Source organism: Ovis canadensis, chromosome 12 (assembly GCF_042477335.2).
Source record: "Ovis canadensis isolate MfBH-ARS-UI-01 breed Bighorn chromosome 12, ARS-UI_OviCan_v2, whole genome shotgun sequence".
NCBI lineage: Eukaryota > Metazoa > Chordata > Mammalia > Artiodactyla > Bovidae > Ovis > Ovis canadensis.
In genome coordinates this window covers 76,887,363-76,898,176 of record NC_091256.1, presented here as the reverse complement: position 1 = coordinate 76,898,176, position 10,814 = coordinate 76,887,363, and positions in this window count along the sequence as shown.

The following is a 10,814-nucleotide window of genomic DNA, read 5'->3' as shown; positions in this document are numbered from 1 at the left end:
GACTGAACTGAACTGAACTGTGAGTCACAGCTCCCACCTGACCCCTTACCCCTCCACCCAGGGCCTGTGGAACTGTTCAGACAGAACTAATTCCCACCAGGCCTTCCCATCAGAAGAGGGGAATATTGTGTTGGGTTCATGCATCAGTCCAGATACACTTTGCTCCCTGGTTCTCAGATGAAGATATCCCCAGCAACCTCCAACCTCCATATGTCTGTCTGCCCTACCACAGAGTTCATAGTTCATCATGGTTTTTGCACTTGACTTTCAGTTCTGGCCTCTCAGTTGATTTATCTCCTTTCTTTCTCCCTCTGACAAGCCCCAGTGGGTAAGCCTTAATAATAACCCTAGTATGCCCTTAGTGACTATTCTCTCTGCCTCTATTTCCTGATTTTTAAAAAGGCACAACATATAAAATGTCTCAGTGGGTAAAGAATCAGCTCCTCTGATGCAGGAGACACAGGAGACACAGGTTTGATTCCTGGATCGGGAATACCCCCTGGAGAAGGAAATGGCAACCCACTCCGGTATTCTTGCATGGAAAATCCCATGGATAGAGGAGCCTGGTGGGCTAAAGAGTCAGACATAAGTGCGCATATAAACTCAAAATATATAAAAAGGAATGAAGCATGAATGAAACTTGAGACAATGCTAAGTGAAATAAATAAGACACAAAGGGACAATATTGTATGATTCCAGTTATATGTGGTACATAGAGCAGTTAAATTTAGAGACAGAAAGTCATCTAGAAGTTATCAGGGGCTTGGGTTAGGGGCAATGGAGAATTATTACATAAAGGTTATAGGGTTTCTGTTTGGAAATAGCTGTAATGGTTTGCGTAGTGTGGTAGACGTAATTAATGCCACTAAACTGTGCACTTAACAGTGGTTAATATGGTGTGTTTCATGTCATATATAATTTGCCACATTAAAACCAAACAGCACAATAATAGCTCCTTGACCTTTTGCAGCATCCTGCAGGGCTGTTCTTTTCGTCTGCCTCTGAAATATTAGGATTCAGCAGTTTTGGTCCTTGGTTCTCGCCTATCATCATCCGGCCCTCTTCCTCTGGGGAATCTCATTTAGTTTGCTAATGAGGACTAAACCGATATTTTTAGCCTAATCTCTCTCCCAAGTGGCAGACCTGGGTTATTGTGATTCCTCGAAATTTCCACCTGGACATTCCAATAGCTCTTCAATCTCATCATTCCCCTACTCAGCTCATCTTCTTCCTCCCAAAGCAGTTCGTCCTGTCTGTCTCCAGCCTTCTGTTTTCTACAGCCATGTTTCCCAAACCAAACATCCAGCTGTCTTCCGCCTTCCCCCATTTCCGGGCTCTCAGTAACTCCTATCTTTCTTACTTTACCTTGTGCAATGCCCCACCACATACCCTACAGCAAAGTTAGGCTGCTAGTCTGGCCCTAACTTGAATTCTGCGCCTTTGGAAATCTCCTGCCTGGAGAGATTTGATCCTTTTCTCTTCACTCTCAAATGACGCGCCCTGTCTACCTCAAGAGCTGGGTGAAAGTTCACCTTCTTTGAAAGGCTCTTACCTTCTCTTTGCAATCTCTCTTTCTTTAGTGCAGTCATTCTTCTGTCCTTCCTGCCTACGGAAAGTTTTCTCCCAAATCAGCGTAAATGAAATCATTCTACAAAGCACGTTGCAATACATTGCAATTGTTTGTTTACATGTCTGACAGTCTCCTCCACTAGACTCTAATGTTTGTTGATGGGAGAGCTGTGTCCAACTCCCAGCCAGGACTCTGGTCCATGATAGGTGCTCCTTAAAGACCTATGGTGTCTCCCTATATAAACTTGAGAGAATTAGACATTTTTTCTTTTACTTTTCAACATGCTTTTGTTAAAAAAAAAAAATTCTTTCAATATGGACCATTCTTAAAGTATCCACTGAATTTGCCATAACACCGCTTCACCCCATGCCTTGACTCCTTGGCTTCGAGACAGATGGGACCACAGCTCCCCAACCAGGGATTGAACTACATTCCCCACACCGGAAGATGAAGTCCCAACCACTGAACTGCCAGGGAAGTCCCAAATGCATGTTTTCAACACTTGAGATTCAAACACTTTACAGAAAAGTCTGTTCACTTTGTGCTTTATTCTCTCTTTTCTGTTCAATATTGCTAAGTGACTGTCCCCTAATTGCTCAGAGCATTGCGGTGTTTTCCTCCAATTTTTTTTTTGTTTTTTTTTTGGTGTGTGTGGCTGCTCCAGTTACTTTCCTGATAGTTCTTATTTCATATTTTAGTGATTTTAAACTTAGTAAAGTTTAAAAGCTTAGGGGCACATCTAAAGATGGATATCGTAATACAACCTGGATAAAACCCAACGAGTGAAAGAAAAATCCTATGGTATCCCTAAAAGTAGTGCTTCAGAGTGTTTAAATAAATCACATGTGTTTTAGAAATTAAAATGACCTGCAGTTAATTTTACTTTTTAAAAATGATGGGTCTTTTTATACTATAGTTAGAGACTGTAGGACTTCAAAGCAGATTTGGAATTAACGATTCTGAATAAATGTTAGCCAGTAAGAGACTCAGACTCCTCATTATTTCAGTCTTCTTAATACTAGTTTATTTTTGATCTGTTGCAAATAGCATAGCTTCTATATCAGTCACAATCCTCCAGAGAAACACAACTTATAAATATATATTAGAACTGGAAATGAATTATATATTAAAACCCATATGTTTTTCCAGTAGTCATGTATGGATGTGAGAATTGGACTATAAAGAAAGCTGAGCACCGAAGAATTGATGCTTTTGAACTGTGGTGCTGGAGAAGACTCTTCAGAGTCCCTTGCACTGCAAGGAGGTCCAACCAGTCCATCCTAAAGGATATCAGTCCTGAGTGTTCATTCGAAGGACTGATGTTGAAGCTGAAACTTCAATACTTTGGCCACATGATGAGAAGAGCTGACTCATTTGAAAAGACCCTGATGCTGGGAAAGATTGAGAGCAGGAGGAGAAGGGGATGACAAAGGATGAGATGGTTGGATGGCATCACTGACTCGATGGACATGAGTTTGAGCAAGCTCTAGGAGCTGGTGATGGACAGGGAAGCCTGGCGTGCTGCAGTCCATGGGGTTGCAAAGAGTTGAACAAGACTGAGCAACTGAACTGAACTGAACCGATCTACCTGGAGATAGAGTCTGTAGGTTAGGGGTCAGTCTGACAAGACTATCTGTCCCCACCCCCTAGTTTAGATGCCCATCTCAAGTCTAGGTTGTTACCTGTACTTCTGACCAACTAGCTGAAAATCAAAGGTTCCCCCTACTCTCTTCTTGGGTTGAATTAGTTTGCCAGAGTGTCTCACAGAAACAATTTACTTACCAGATCATTGGTAGATGATAAAAGGGTACCAATCAGGAATAGCCAGAAGGCAGGCATGTGGAAAGGGCACAAATCTTCCCTGCCCTGTTCGAGCACCAGTCTTCCAGCCCCTGCAAACTCTCTGAACCTGGTCTATTTGGGTTTTCATGGAAACTTCGTTACATAGGCATGGCTAATTAAATCGTTGGCCAATGGCAACTGGTTCAACCTCCAGCCCCTCTCCCTTTGGGGTTGACTTTCCCTGGCAACCAACCCCCCTTGCCTCGCACCCTCTCCACTCATTAACATAAAAAAGACATTTTATCGTTCTCACATTTATGAAATTTCAGGGGTTTTAGGAACTCTGTACCAGAAATGGGGATGAAGACCAAATATATATTTCTTATTATAATTCACAATGCCACAGCCCCCATATGAATATTTTACTCCCAAAGCTTAAAAGATATCAGTGTAACTTCTGATTAAACAGAAAGTATTTGGGGAATTCCCTGGCTGTCCAGTGGTTAGGATTTGGTGCTTTTACTATGTGGCCAGGGTTCAATCCCTGGTTGGGGAACTAAAATCCCATAAGCCTCATGGTGCTGCTAAAAATGCAAATAAAATTTTGAATGTTTTGATTCTTACAGCTGAGCATTATGAATGCTCTTCTCCCAAATTACTTTACATTTATGTAAATAAATATAAAGATATTTAATTTTAAGGAATTGATTATGGAGACTGGTATGTCTAAAACTCACAGGGCAGGCCAGCAGCTTGGTAATCCTGAAAAGATTTCTATTAGTCTTGACTCAGAATTCCTTCCTTCCCAGAAATCCTTAATTTTTGCTGTTATGGCTTTTAGTTATTTGAATGAGGCCCATCCACTTCATTGAGAGTAATCTCCTTTACTTTATCCCTGGGTGGGGAAGATCTGCTGGAAGAGGGCATGGCAACCCACTCCAGTATTCTTGCCTGGAGAATCCCATGGACAGGGAAGCCTGGCGGGCTATAGTCCATAGTCACAGAGCTGGATACAAGTGAAGCAACTTACACGCACGCGTGCACTGATTATAGATGTTAATTACATGTACAGAATACCTCCACAGCAATATTTAGACCATTTGACCAAACAGCTGGGTACCATAGCCTAGCCAAATTGACACTTAAAATTTAATCATCGGCTACCCTAGTGGTTATATTCATCAGCAAGGGATGATAAAAAGCAATAGTATAATCATTCACTGTGTCTCTTAATTTCCCCCACAAAGTGTCTAGATAGTAAGTCAAAGAGAAATCTACCAAGATAAGTCCTAATGGAATTCCAGACTACTTCGTTGCAAGTACCTTTTGAGCAGCTATCTTAGAGCTATATATTTTTACTTTAAAAGTGATCAGAAATATGTATAGAGGTATGGCTGTATTATTTTTATCTTACCCTACAGTTTGGCTTCCAAGTTAGAACATTTGCTTGAGAAAGATACTGTAGTTAATTCTGAAATTAGATAGGCAGAGTTCAGGCTATTGAGCTATAGATGGAATGTTTTAGGATTGGCTAATTTCTACGATTGAATAGTTTGTGTACCTCCTTTAGAAGATAACCCCTTTCTTATCTACAAAGTAGGAATAACATTTACCTCTTATTATTGTTGAGAGGTTTAAACAATGTATTGAAGTGTCTAATACAGTACCTCATACACAGTAGGTATTCCATAAGTGTTTTCTTCACTTGTCCTACAATAGTTTTCAGAACTGCAACCAGAGAGAATCTCTAAGCAACGTGAACTCAATGAGCCCAGGAACTGGATAAGAAGACGAAACCTCTTTCTTTGTTGCTGAACTTTCCATGAACCTTAGCATCTCACTCGCTTTCTTTTGACTGTGCAAGGCTGCAGAAGTAGAAAGAGGATTACTTTCCCTCCATTTTCTCTCATGAACACAAGTATGAATTCATTCATTTGTCCATTCATTCAACAACTCTTTACTGAATGCCTTTATGCTCCAGGCATCGTGGCAGGTACCGGGGATATGACAGTGATCACTTACTGTGGTCTTTGTTCTTCAGGGGCTCACAGGAGATGATAGGGTGACCAGAACTGCTGACACGCAAAAAACAGCATGCAAAGAGGTAGGTTCAGGGTTCTACTGATAGTTTCATATTTGATTGTGGAAAGGACAATGATGTTGCCAGCAAGCATTTTGTAAATAATATTTTACAGCTTAAGAAAAACACAACATAGTGAAAGAGAGAAAACGAGAACAATAGATGATGAAAAAAATGTCTTAATGAGAAAATATTTGCCAGCTATTAGTGTTGGCATTTTTATTATCCATCCATCATGTTCCATTTGTTAAATGGACCAGTTTAAATTACTTACATTTCACAGAATAACAAAATTAAGACTTAGGAGAACAGCTTTTGCTTTAAAATTTCTGCTGCTTTGATATTCACAGCAAATTAGAAATGATGCTCATTACCCTTTGGTGTGGCCTTATTCTGGGTCCAGCATTGGGCTAAGCAGTGCAAGCATTCTGTCCTTCAGTTCTCAAGATGATCCCCATCTTGGAAAATAGGAAAGCTAAAGCACAGAGAAGTTAAGTAGATTACTTACGGTTGCTGGTGGAATCAGAGTTTGAACCCAGAAAGCCTGACTTCAGAACTCTCTGAACTACCTATCTTATAGGGAATCAAAAAAAAAAAAAAGTCCTAAAACGCTGAGACATTACTATGAATATATATGGAGTCATATTTTATTTTATTAAAAAAGTAGGCAATGCTCTTACATGATTCAAAAATTTAAAGGCATAAAAGGATATAAAAAAGCAGAGACATTACTTTGCCAACCAAGGTCTGTGTCTAGTCAAGGCTCTGGTTTTTCCAGTAGTCATGTATGGATGTGAGTTGGACTATAAAGAAAGCTTAGTGTTAAAGAACTGATGCTTTTGAACTGTGGTGTTGGAGAAGACTCTTGAGAGTCCCTTGGACAGCAAGAAGATCCAACCAGTCCATCCTAGAGGAAATCAGTCCTAATATTCATTGGAAGGACTGATGTTGAAGCTGAAACTCCAATAGTTTGGCCACCTGGTGCAAAGAACTGACTCATCAGAAAAGACCCTGATGCTGGGAAAGATTGAAGGTGGGAGGAGAAGGGGCTGACAGAGGATGAGATGGTGGGATGGCATCACTGACTCAATGGACATGAGTTTGAGTAAACTCTGGGAGCTGGTGACTGACAGGGAGGCCTGGCATGCTGCAGTCCATGGGTTTGCAAAGAGTCGGACAAGACTGAGCAACTGAATTGAGCTGAACTGAAAAGGATATGTAGTAAAAAAGCTCTCTCCAGATCTCATCTGCCAACTACCTACTCCCCCTGCTCCGAAAGACAACCAACAAACTTGTATATATTATCAGTTTTTCTCTCTTTTTACATAAATGGTAGGCTACTATGTGACCCATTTCATATCTTTCTTCCCCCCCCTTAAAAATGTATCCTAGAGATCTTTCTCTTCTTTCAAACATAAATTGCTTTCTGTTTCTCTTTTAACCTTTGCCTAGTTTTCTATGGCATAAACGTCCCATGTGAGCTCATGCGTGTTTAGTTGCTAAGTTGTGTCTGACTCTTTGCCACCCTATGGACTATAGCCCGCCAGGCTCCTCTGTCTGATGCTTTGTCCAGTACTTTTAAAATTACAGTTTCATTTATATGAAGTTGATTTTGCATAAAGTTTGAGCTTTATTTTATTTTTTCCAGATGGCTACCTGTTGCTCCAATAAAATACTAAAAAACATCTGCAACAGTCAGCACACTTACACTTACACAACAAGAAATCTGAGGTAGGGCTGTTCCAGAGTTGACGGTATCAGTGGTTCGACGTGATTTCTAGGACCCAGATTCCCTTCACATTTTCCATGTGTTGACTGACTTTCCTCCTTTATTCAAACAAAAAATTGAGGGCTTTGTCTCTTCTATATTGTCCTCAAGACAAGCTTAGTGCTATAAGAATCCCATTTAATTAGATAAAAGACATGTTTGTACCACTGAACATAACAGATTTGCAGAATATTTTTCATGCTGCAAATTAACTGAAGTAGGAATCACCTCTATCAACAGTTTCAGCTATTGTGTCCAATACAAGAAATATGACATTATTTTCTATTGGAGGCTATGTGGTTATACTCCAGAATGGGATTTGAGAAAATTGAATACAGCTCTGATAGAACTGGCCAAGAACTGCCTCAACTCCTTACCAAATCCTGCAGCCCACCGGCATCTGAAACTCAGCATCTGTGTTTCCCTTGAGTCATAGTGGGTAAAGCATCCTTGCCCCATTCAAGCACAAAGGCCAATTCTTTCACACAGCTGTGTATCTTCAGTTATCCCCTTGCACTTATGTATCATCAGATTCTTTCTACTGCATTGTCTGCACTAGCCGTCTAATCTCTCTCTCTCTCCTCCATCCCCCACCAATCACCACTCCATTTATCTTCCCCACTCAACAGAAAAATTTCTGAAAGCCATGTTTAGCTTGCTTCCTTTTCGTCCTGCCTCTCATTCTTGCCATAATGCACTTCAGTCAGGCTTTCATTCCTCCATTCTCCCAACCCCACATCTATAAGAGACAGTTCCTGTTAAGGTTGGTTGTGTAGATGTCCATGAAGCCAAACTCATCTGATTTTACCCTGACTGGTCTGAGAGCTCTTTCTTAGCATCTTTTCTGGCTCTTCCTCCTCCAGCAGACCTCTTGCAAGCCTCTGTGTTTTCAACCTGTACTCTTCCCTATTGCCATGGCTTTAAGTATCATCTCTTCACAAACGACTTTCAAATCCATACCTCTTTTCCTGACCTCTGTCTTGAGTTCTAGACTTATTTATCCAACTACCTTTCAGCATTTCCTTATAAGTGTTTAATAAAAATGTCAAACTTCACATGTCTGTTCATTGTTCAGTCGTGCCTGATTCTTTGCGACCCCATGGACTATAGCCTGCCAGGCTCCTCTATCCATGGAATTTCCCAGGCAAGAATACTAGAGTGGGTTGCCATTTCCTACTTCAGGCGATCGTCCAGACCCAGGGATTGAACCCACATCTCCTGGGTTTTCTGTATTGCAGGCATATTCTTTACGGTCTGAGCCACCAGGGAAGCCCTTGACATATCTAAAGCAGAACTAATTATTTCTCCCTTCCTCCCAGTTTATTCTTCCCACGGTCTTCCCCATCATGGCCATTTACCATCTTCATCTTCATTTGTCCAACTGCCCACAAGCAATTATCAACAAGTCCTGCAGTACTTACAAAGTGTGTCTTGAGTCTGGCTACTGCTCCCTTCTTCACTGCTACACCCTTGCCCAAGTGACCACCATCTAGCCTGAACTACTAAGACAATGTCCCAATCAGTCCCAGCTTCCTGTCTTTTTCAGTCTGATCCTTTCTCCATATAGCAGTCTCAGTGATTTTTCTTTTTTTCATTAATCTTATTTTTTTCCTTCAATTTTTGTTTTTTAAATTTTAATTAATTTTTAAAAATTGGAGTCTAGTTGCTTTACAATGTTGCTTTAGTTTCTACTGTACAGCAAAATGAATCCCCTATACATATACATATATCCCCTCTTTTTTTGGATTTCCTTCCCATTTAGGCCACCACAAAGCACTGAGTAGAGTTCCCTGAGCTATATAGTAGGTTCTCATGAGTTATCTACTTTATACACAGTCTCAATAGTGTATATAGGTCAATCCCAACCTCTCAGTTCACCCCCCTAGTTGTCCATACATTTGCTGTCTATGCCTGTGTCTCTATTTGTGCTTTACAAACAGGTTCATCTACACCATTTTTCTAGATTCTGCATGTATATGTTAATATACGGTATTTGTTTTTCTCTTTCTGACTAACTTCACTCCGTATGACAATGTTTAGGTTCCATCCATGTCACTGCAAATGGCTAAAATGAAAATTAGATTATGTGACTTCTCTCCGCAAAACTTACATTGGGGTCTCGTCACCCTCTGTAATAAAACCCAACTTCTTCTCTTCCTGATACACAGGGTTCTACAGGGTGTGGTATTTGCCCACCAAACCTCATCTCTGTTCATTTCCTGCCCTTTTCATTCCAGCAGAAGCACTATGGCTGTTTTCCTTTCCATCAAGCACACCAAGCTTGTTTCCTTGTTAGAACCTTTGCACCTGCGCTTGGAATCCTTTTCCTCTATTTTGCATACATGTGTCCTCATCACTCATGGCTTGGCTCAAATGAGAATTCTTAGAGATTCTGTGCTCAGTAATCTACTAAATCAGCTGTGTCTTTCCCCATGTTCTGTTATTCTCCACCACAATATTCTATACTAGCGTTTTATAGCATCACTTATAAGGAACGGAAATCTTATTTACTCACTGATCACTCAGTCATCACTCTGAATGTAAACTCTTGATGTCAGAGCCTCAGGCTGTCTTATGCTCTGCTGTATTCCCATTATCTGAAACAGTTCCAAATATTCATCAGTAGTGAATACTCCATAAATGTTTGTTAACTGATTCATTACCCCATGTTGGTTCTGAACAAACATTTACCTCTCCTGATCTCAGTTCCTTCAGCATTAAAATGAGGAAGACTGGAGAAGAGAATACCTGAAATTCCTTCTGGATCAGTCTGATAACCTACAGTAATTACAGGAAAAATCTTGTTGCATCAAAGATTTGTATCTACTGAAGAGCATCATTCATTCATTCAACAAGCTCTTTTTGAGTGCTGACCATAAGCCTGGGACTGTTCCAGGCATCGGAGGCCAAGTCATAGCCATCAAGGTTCTAGCACATAAGTCTCAACAGACAAACAGAAAACCTATAACATTAATGCTATCCTTGTTTTCCATTTGCTTTTCTACTGATATTTTCACAACAGTCTTCTTGGTACTGCTTAGTTTATTAACACTGGGCTCCCTCTTACCATGGTTAATTTCCAAGACTTCTAGGATTAAGTGACATAATTTATGTGGCTATAACTTTAATAGCACCATGTAAAACATAGCCATTAAGGCTGCAGAACTCCTGCCAATCTGATTTAGCTCTAATCCAAACTCTGCCATACTTCCAAATTTAATTGCAGCCTGACTTACACTAAAATTTAAAATTTTATGAATCTAATTTTTTAAAAAATGAGATCAATAAGGAACTAAAATTGTAAACATTCAGGTAGTAACACGTACAGGACTGCTAATTCTCTTGCCAATATTTGAGACAGATGACTTTAAATTTGAATTGGAATTAGTGTACATAGAGAGCCAATCATTAATCAAGTGTCTAGAATGAAAATAAATCACTTTTAAACATGACTGTAGAGAATGAAAAATGATTAAGAAAAGTAAAGCAAATTATTATATATTGTGCTAACTGCCATTTGTTGGCATAGGCTACAAATCACTCATAGAAAGCAATGTCTATTTATATTTGCTTTAATCATTTATATAAAGAGATTTAGTATAGCTACAGAATGT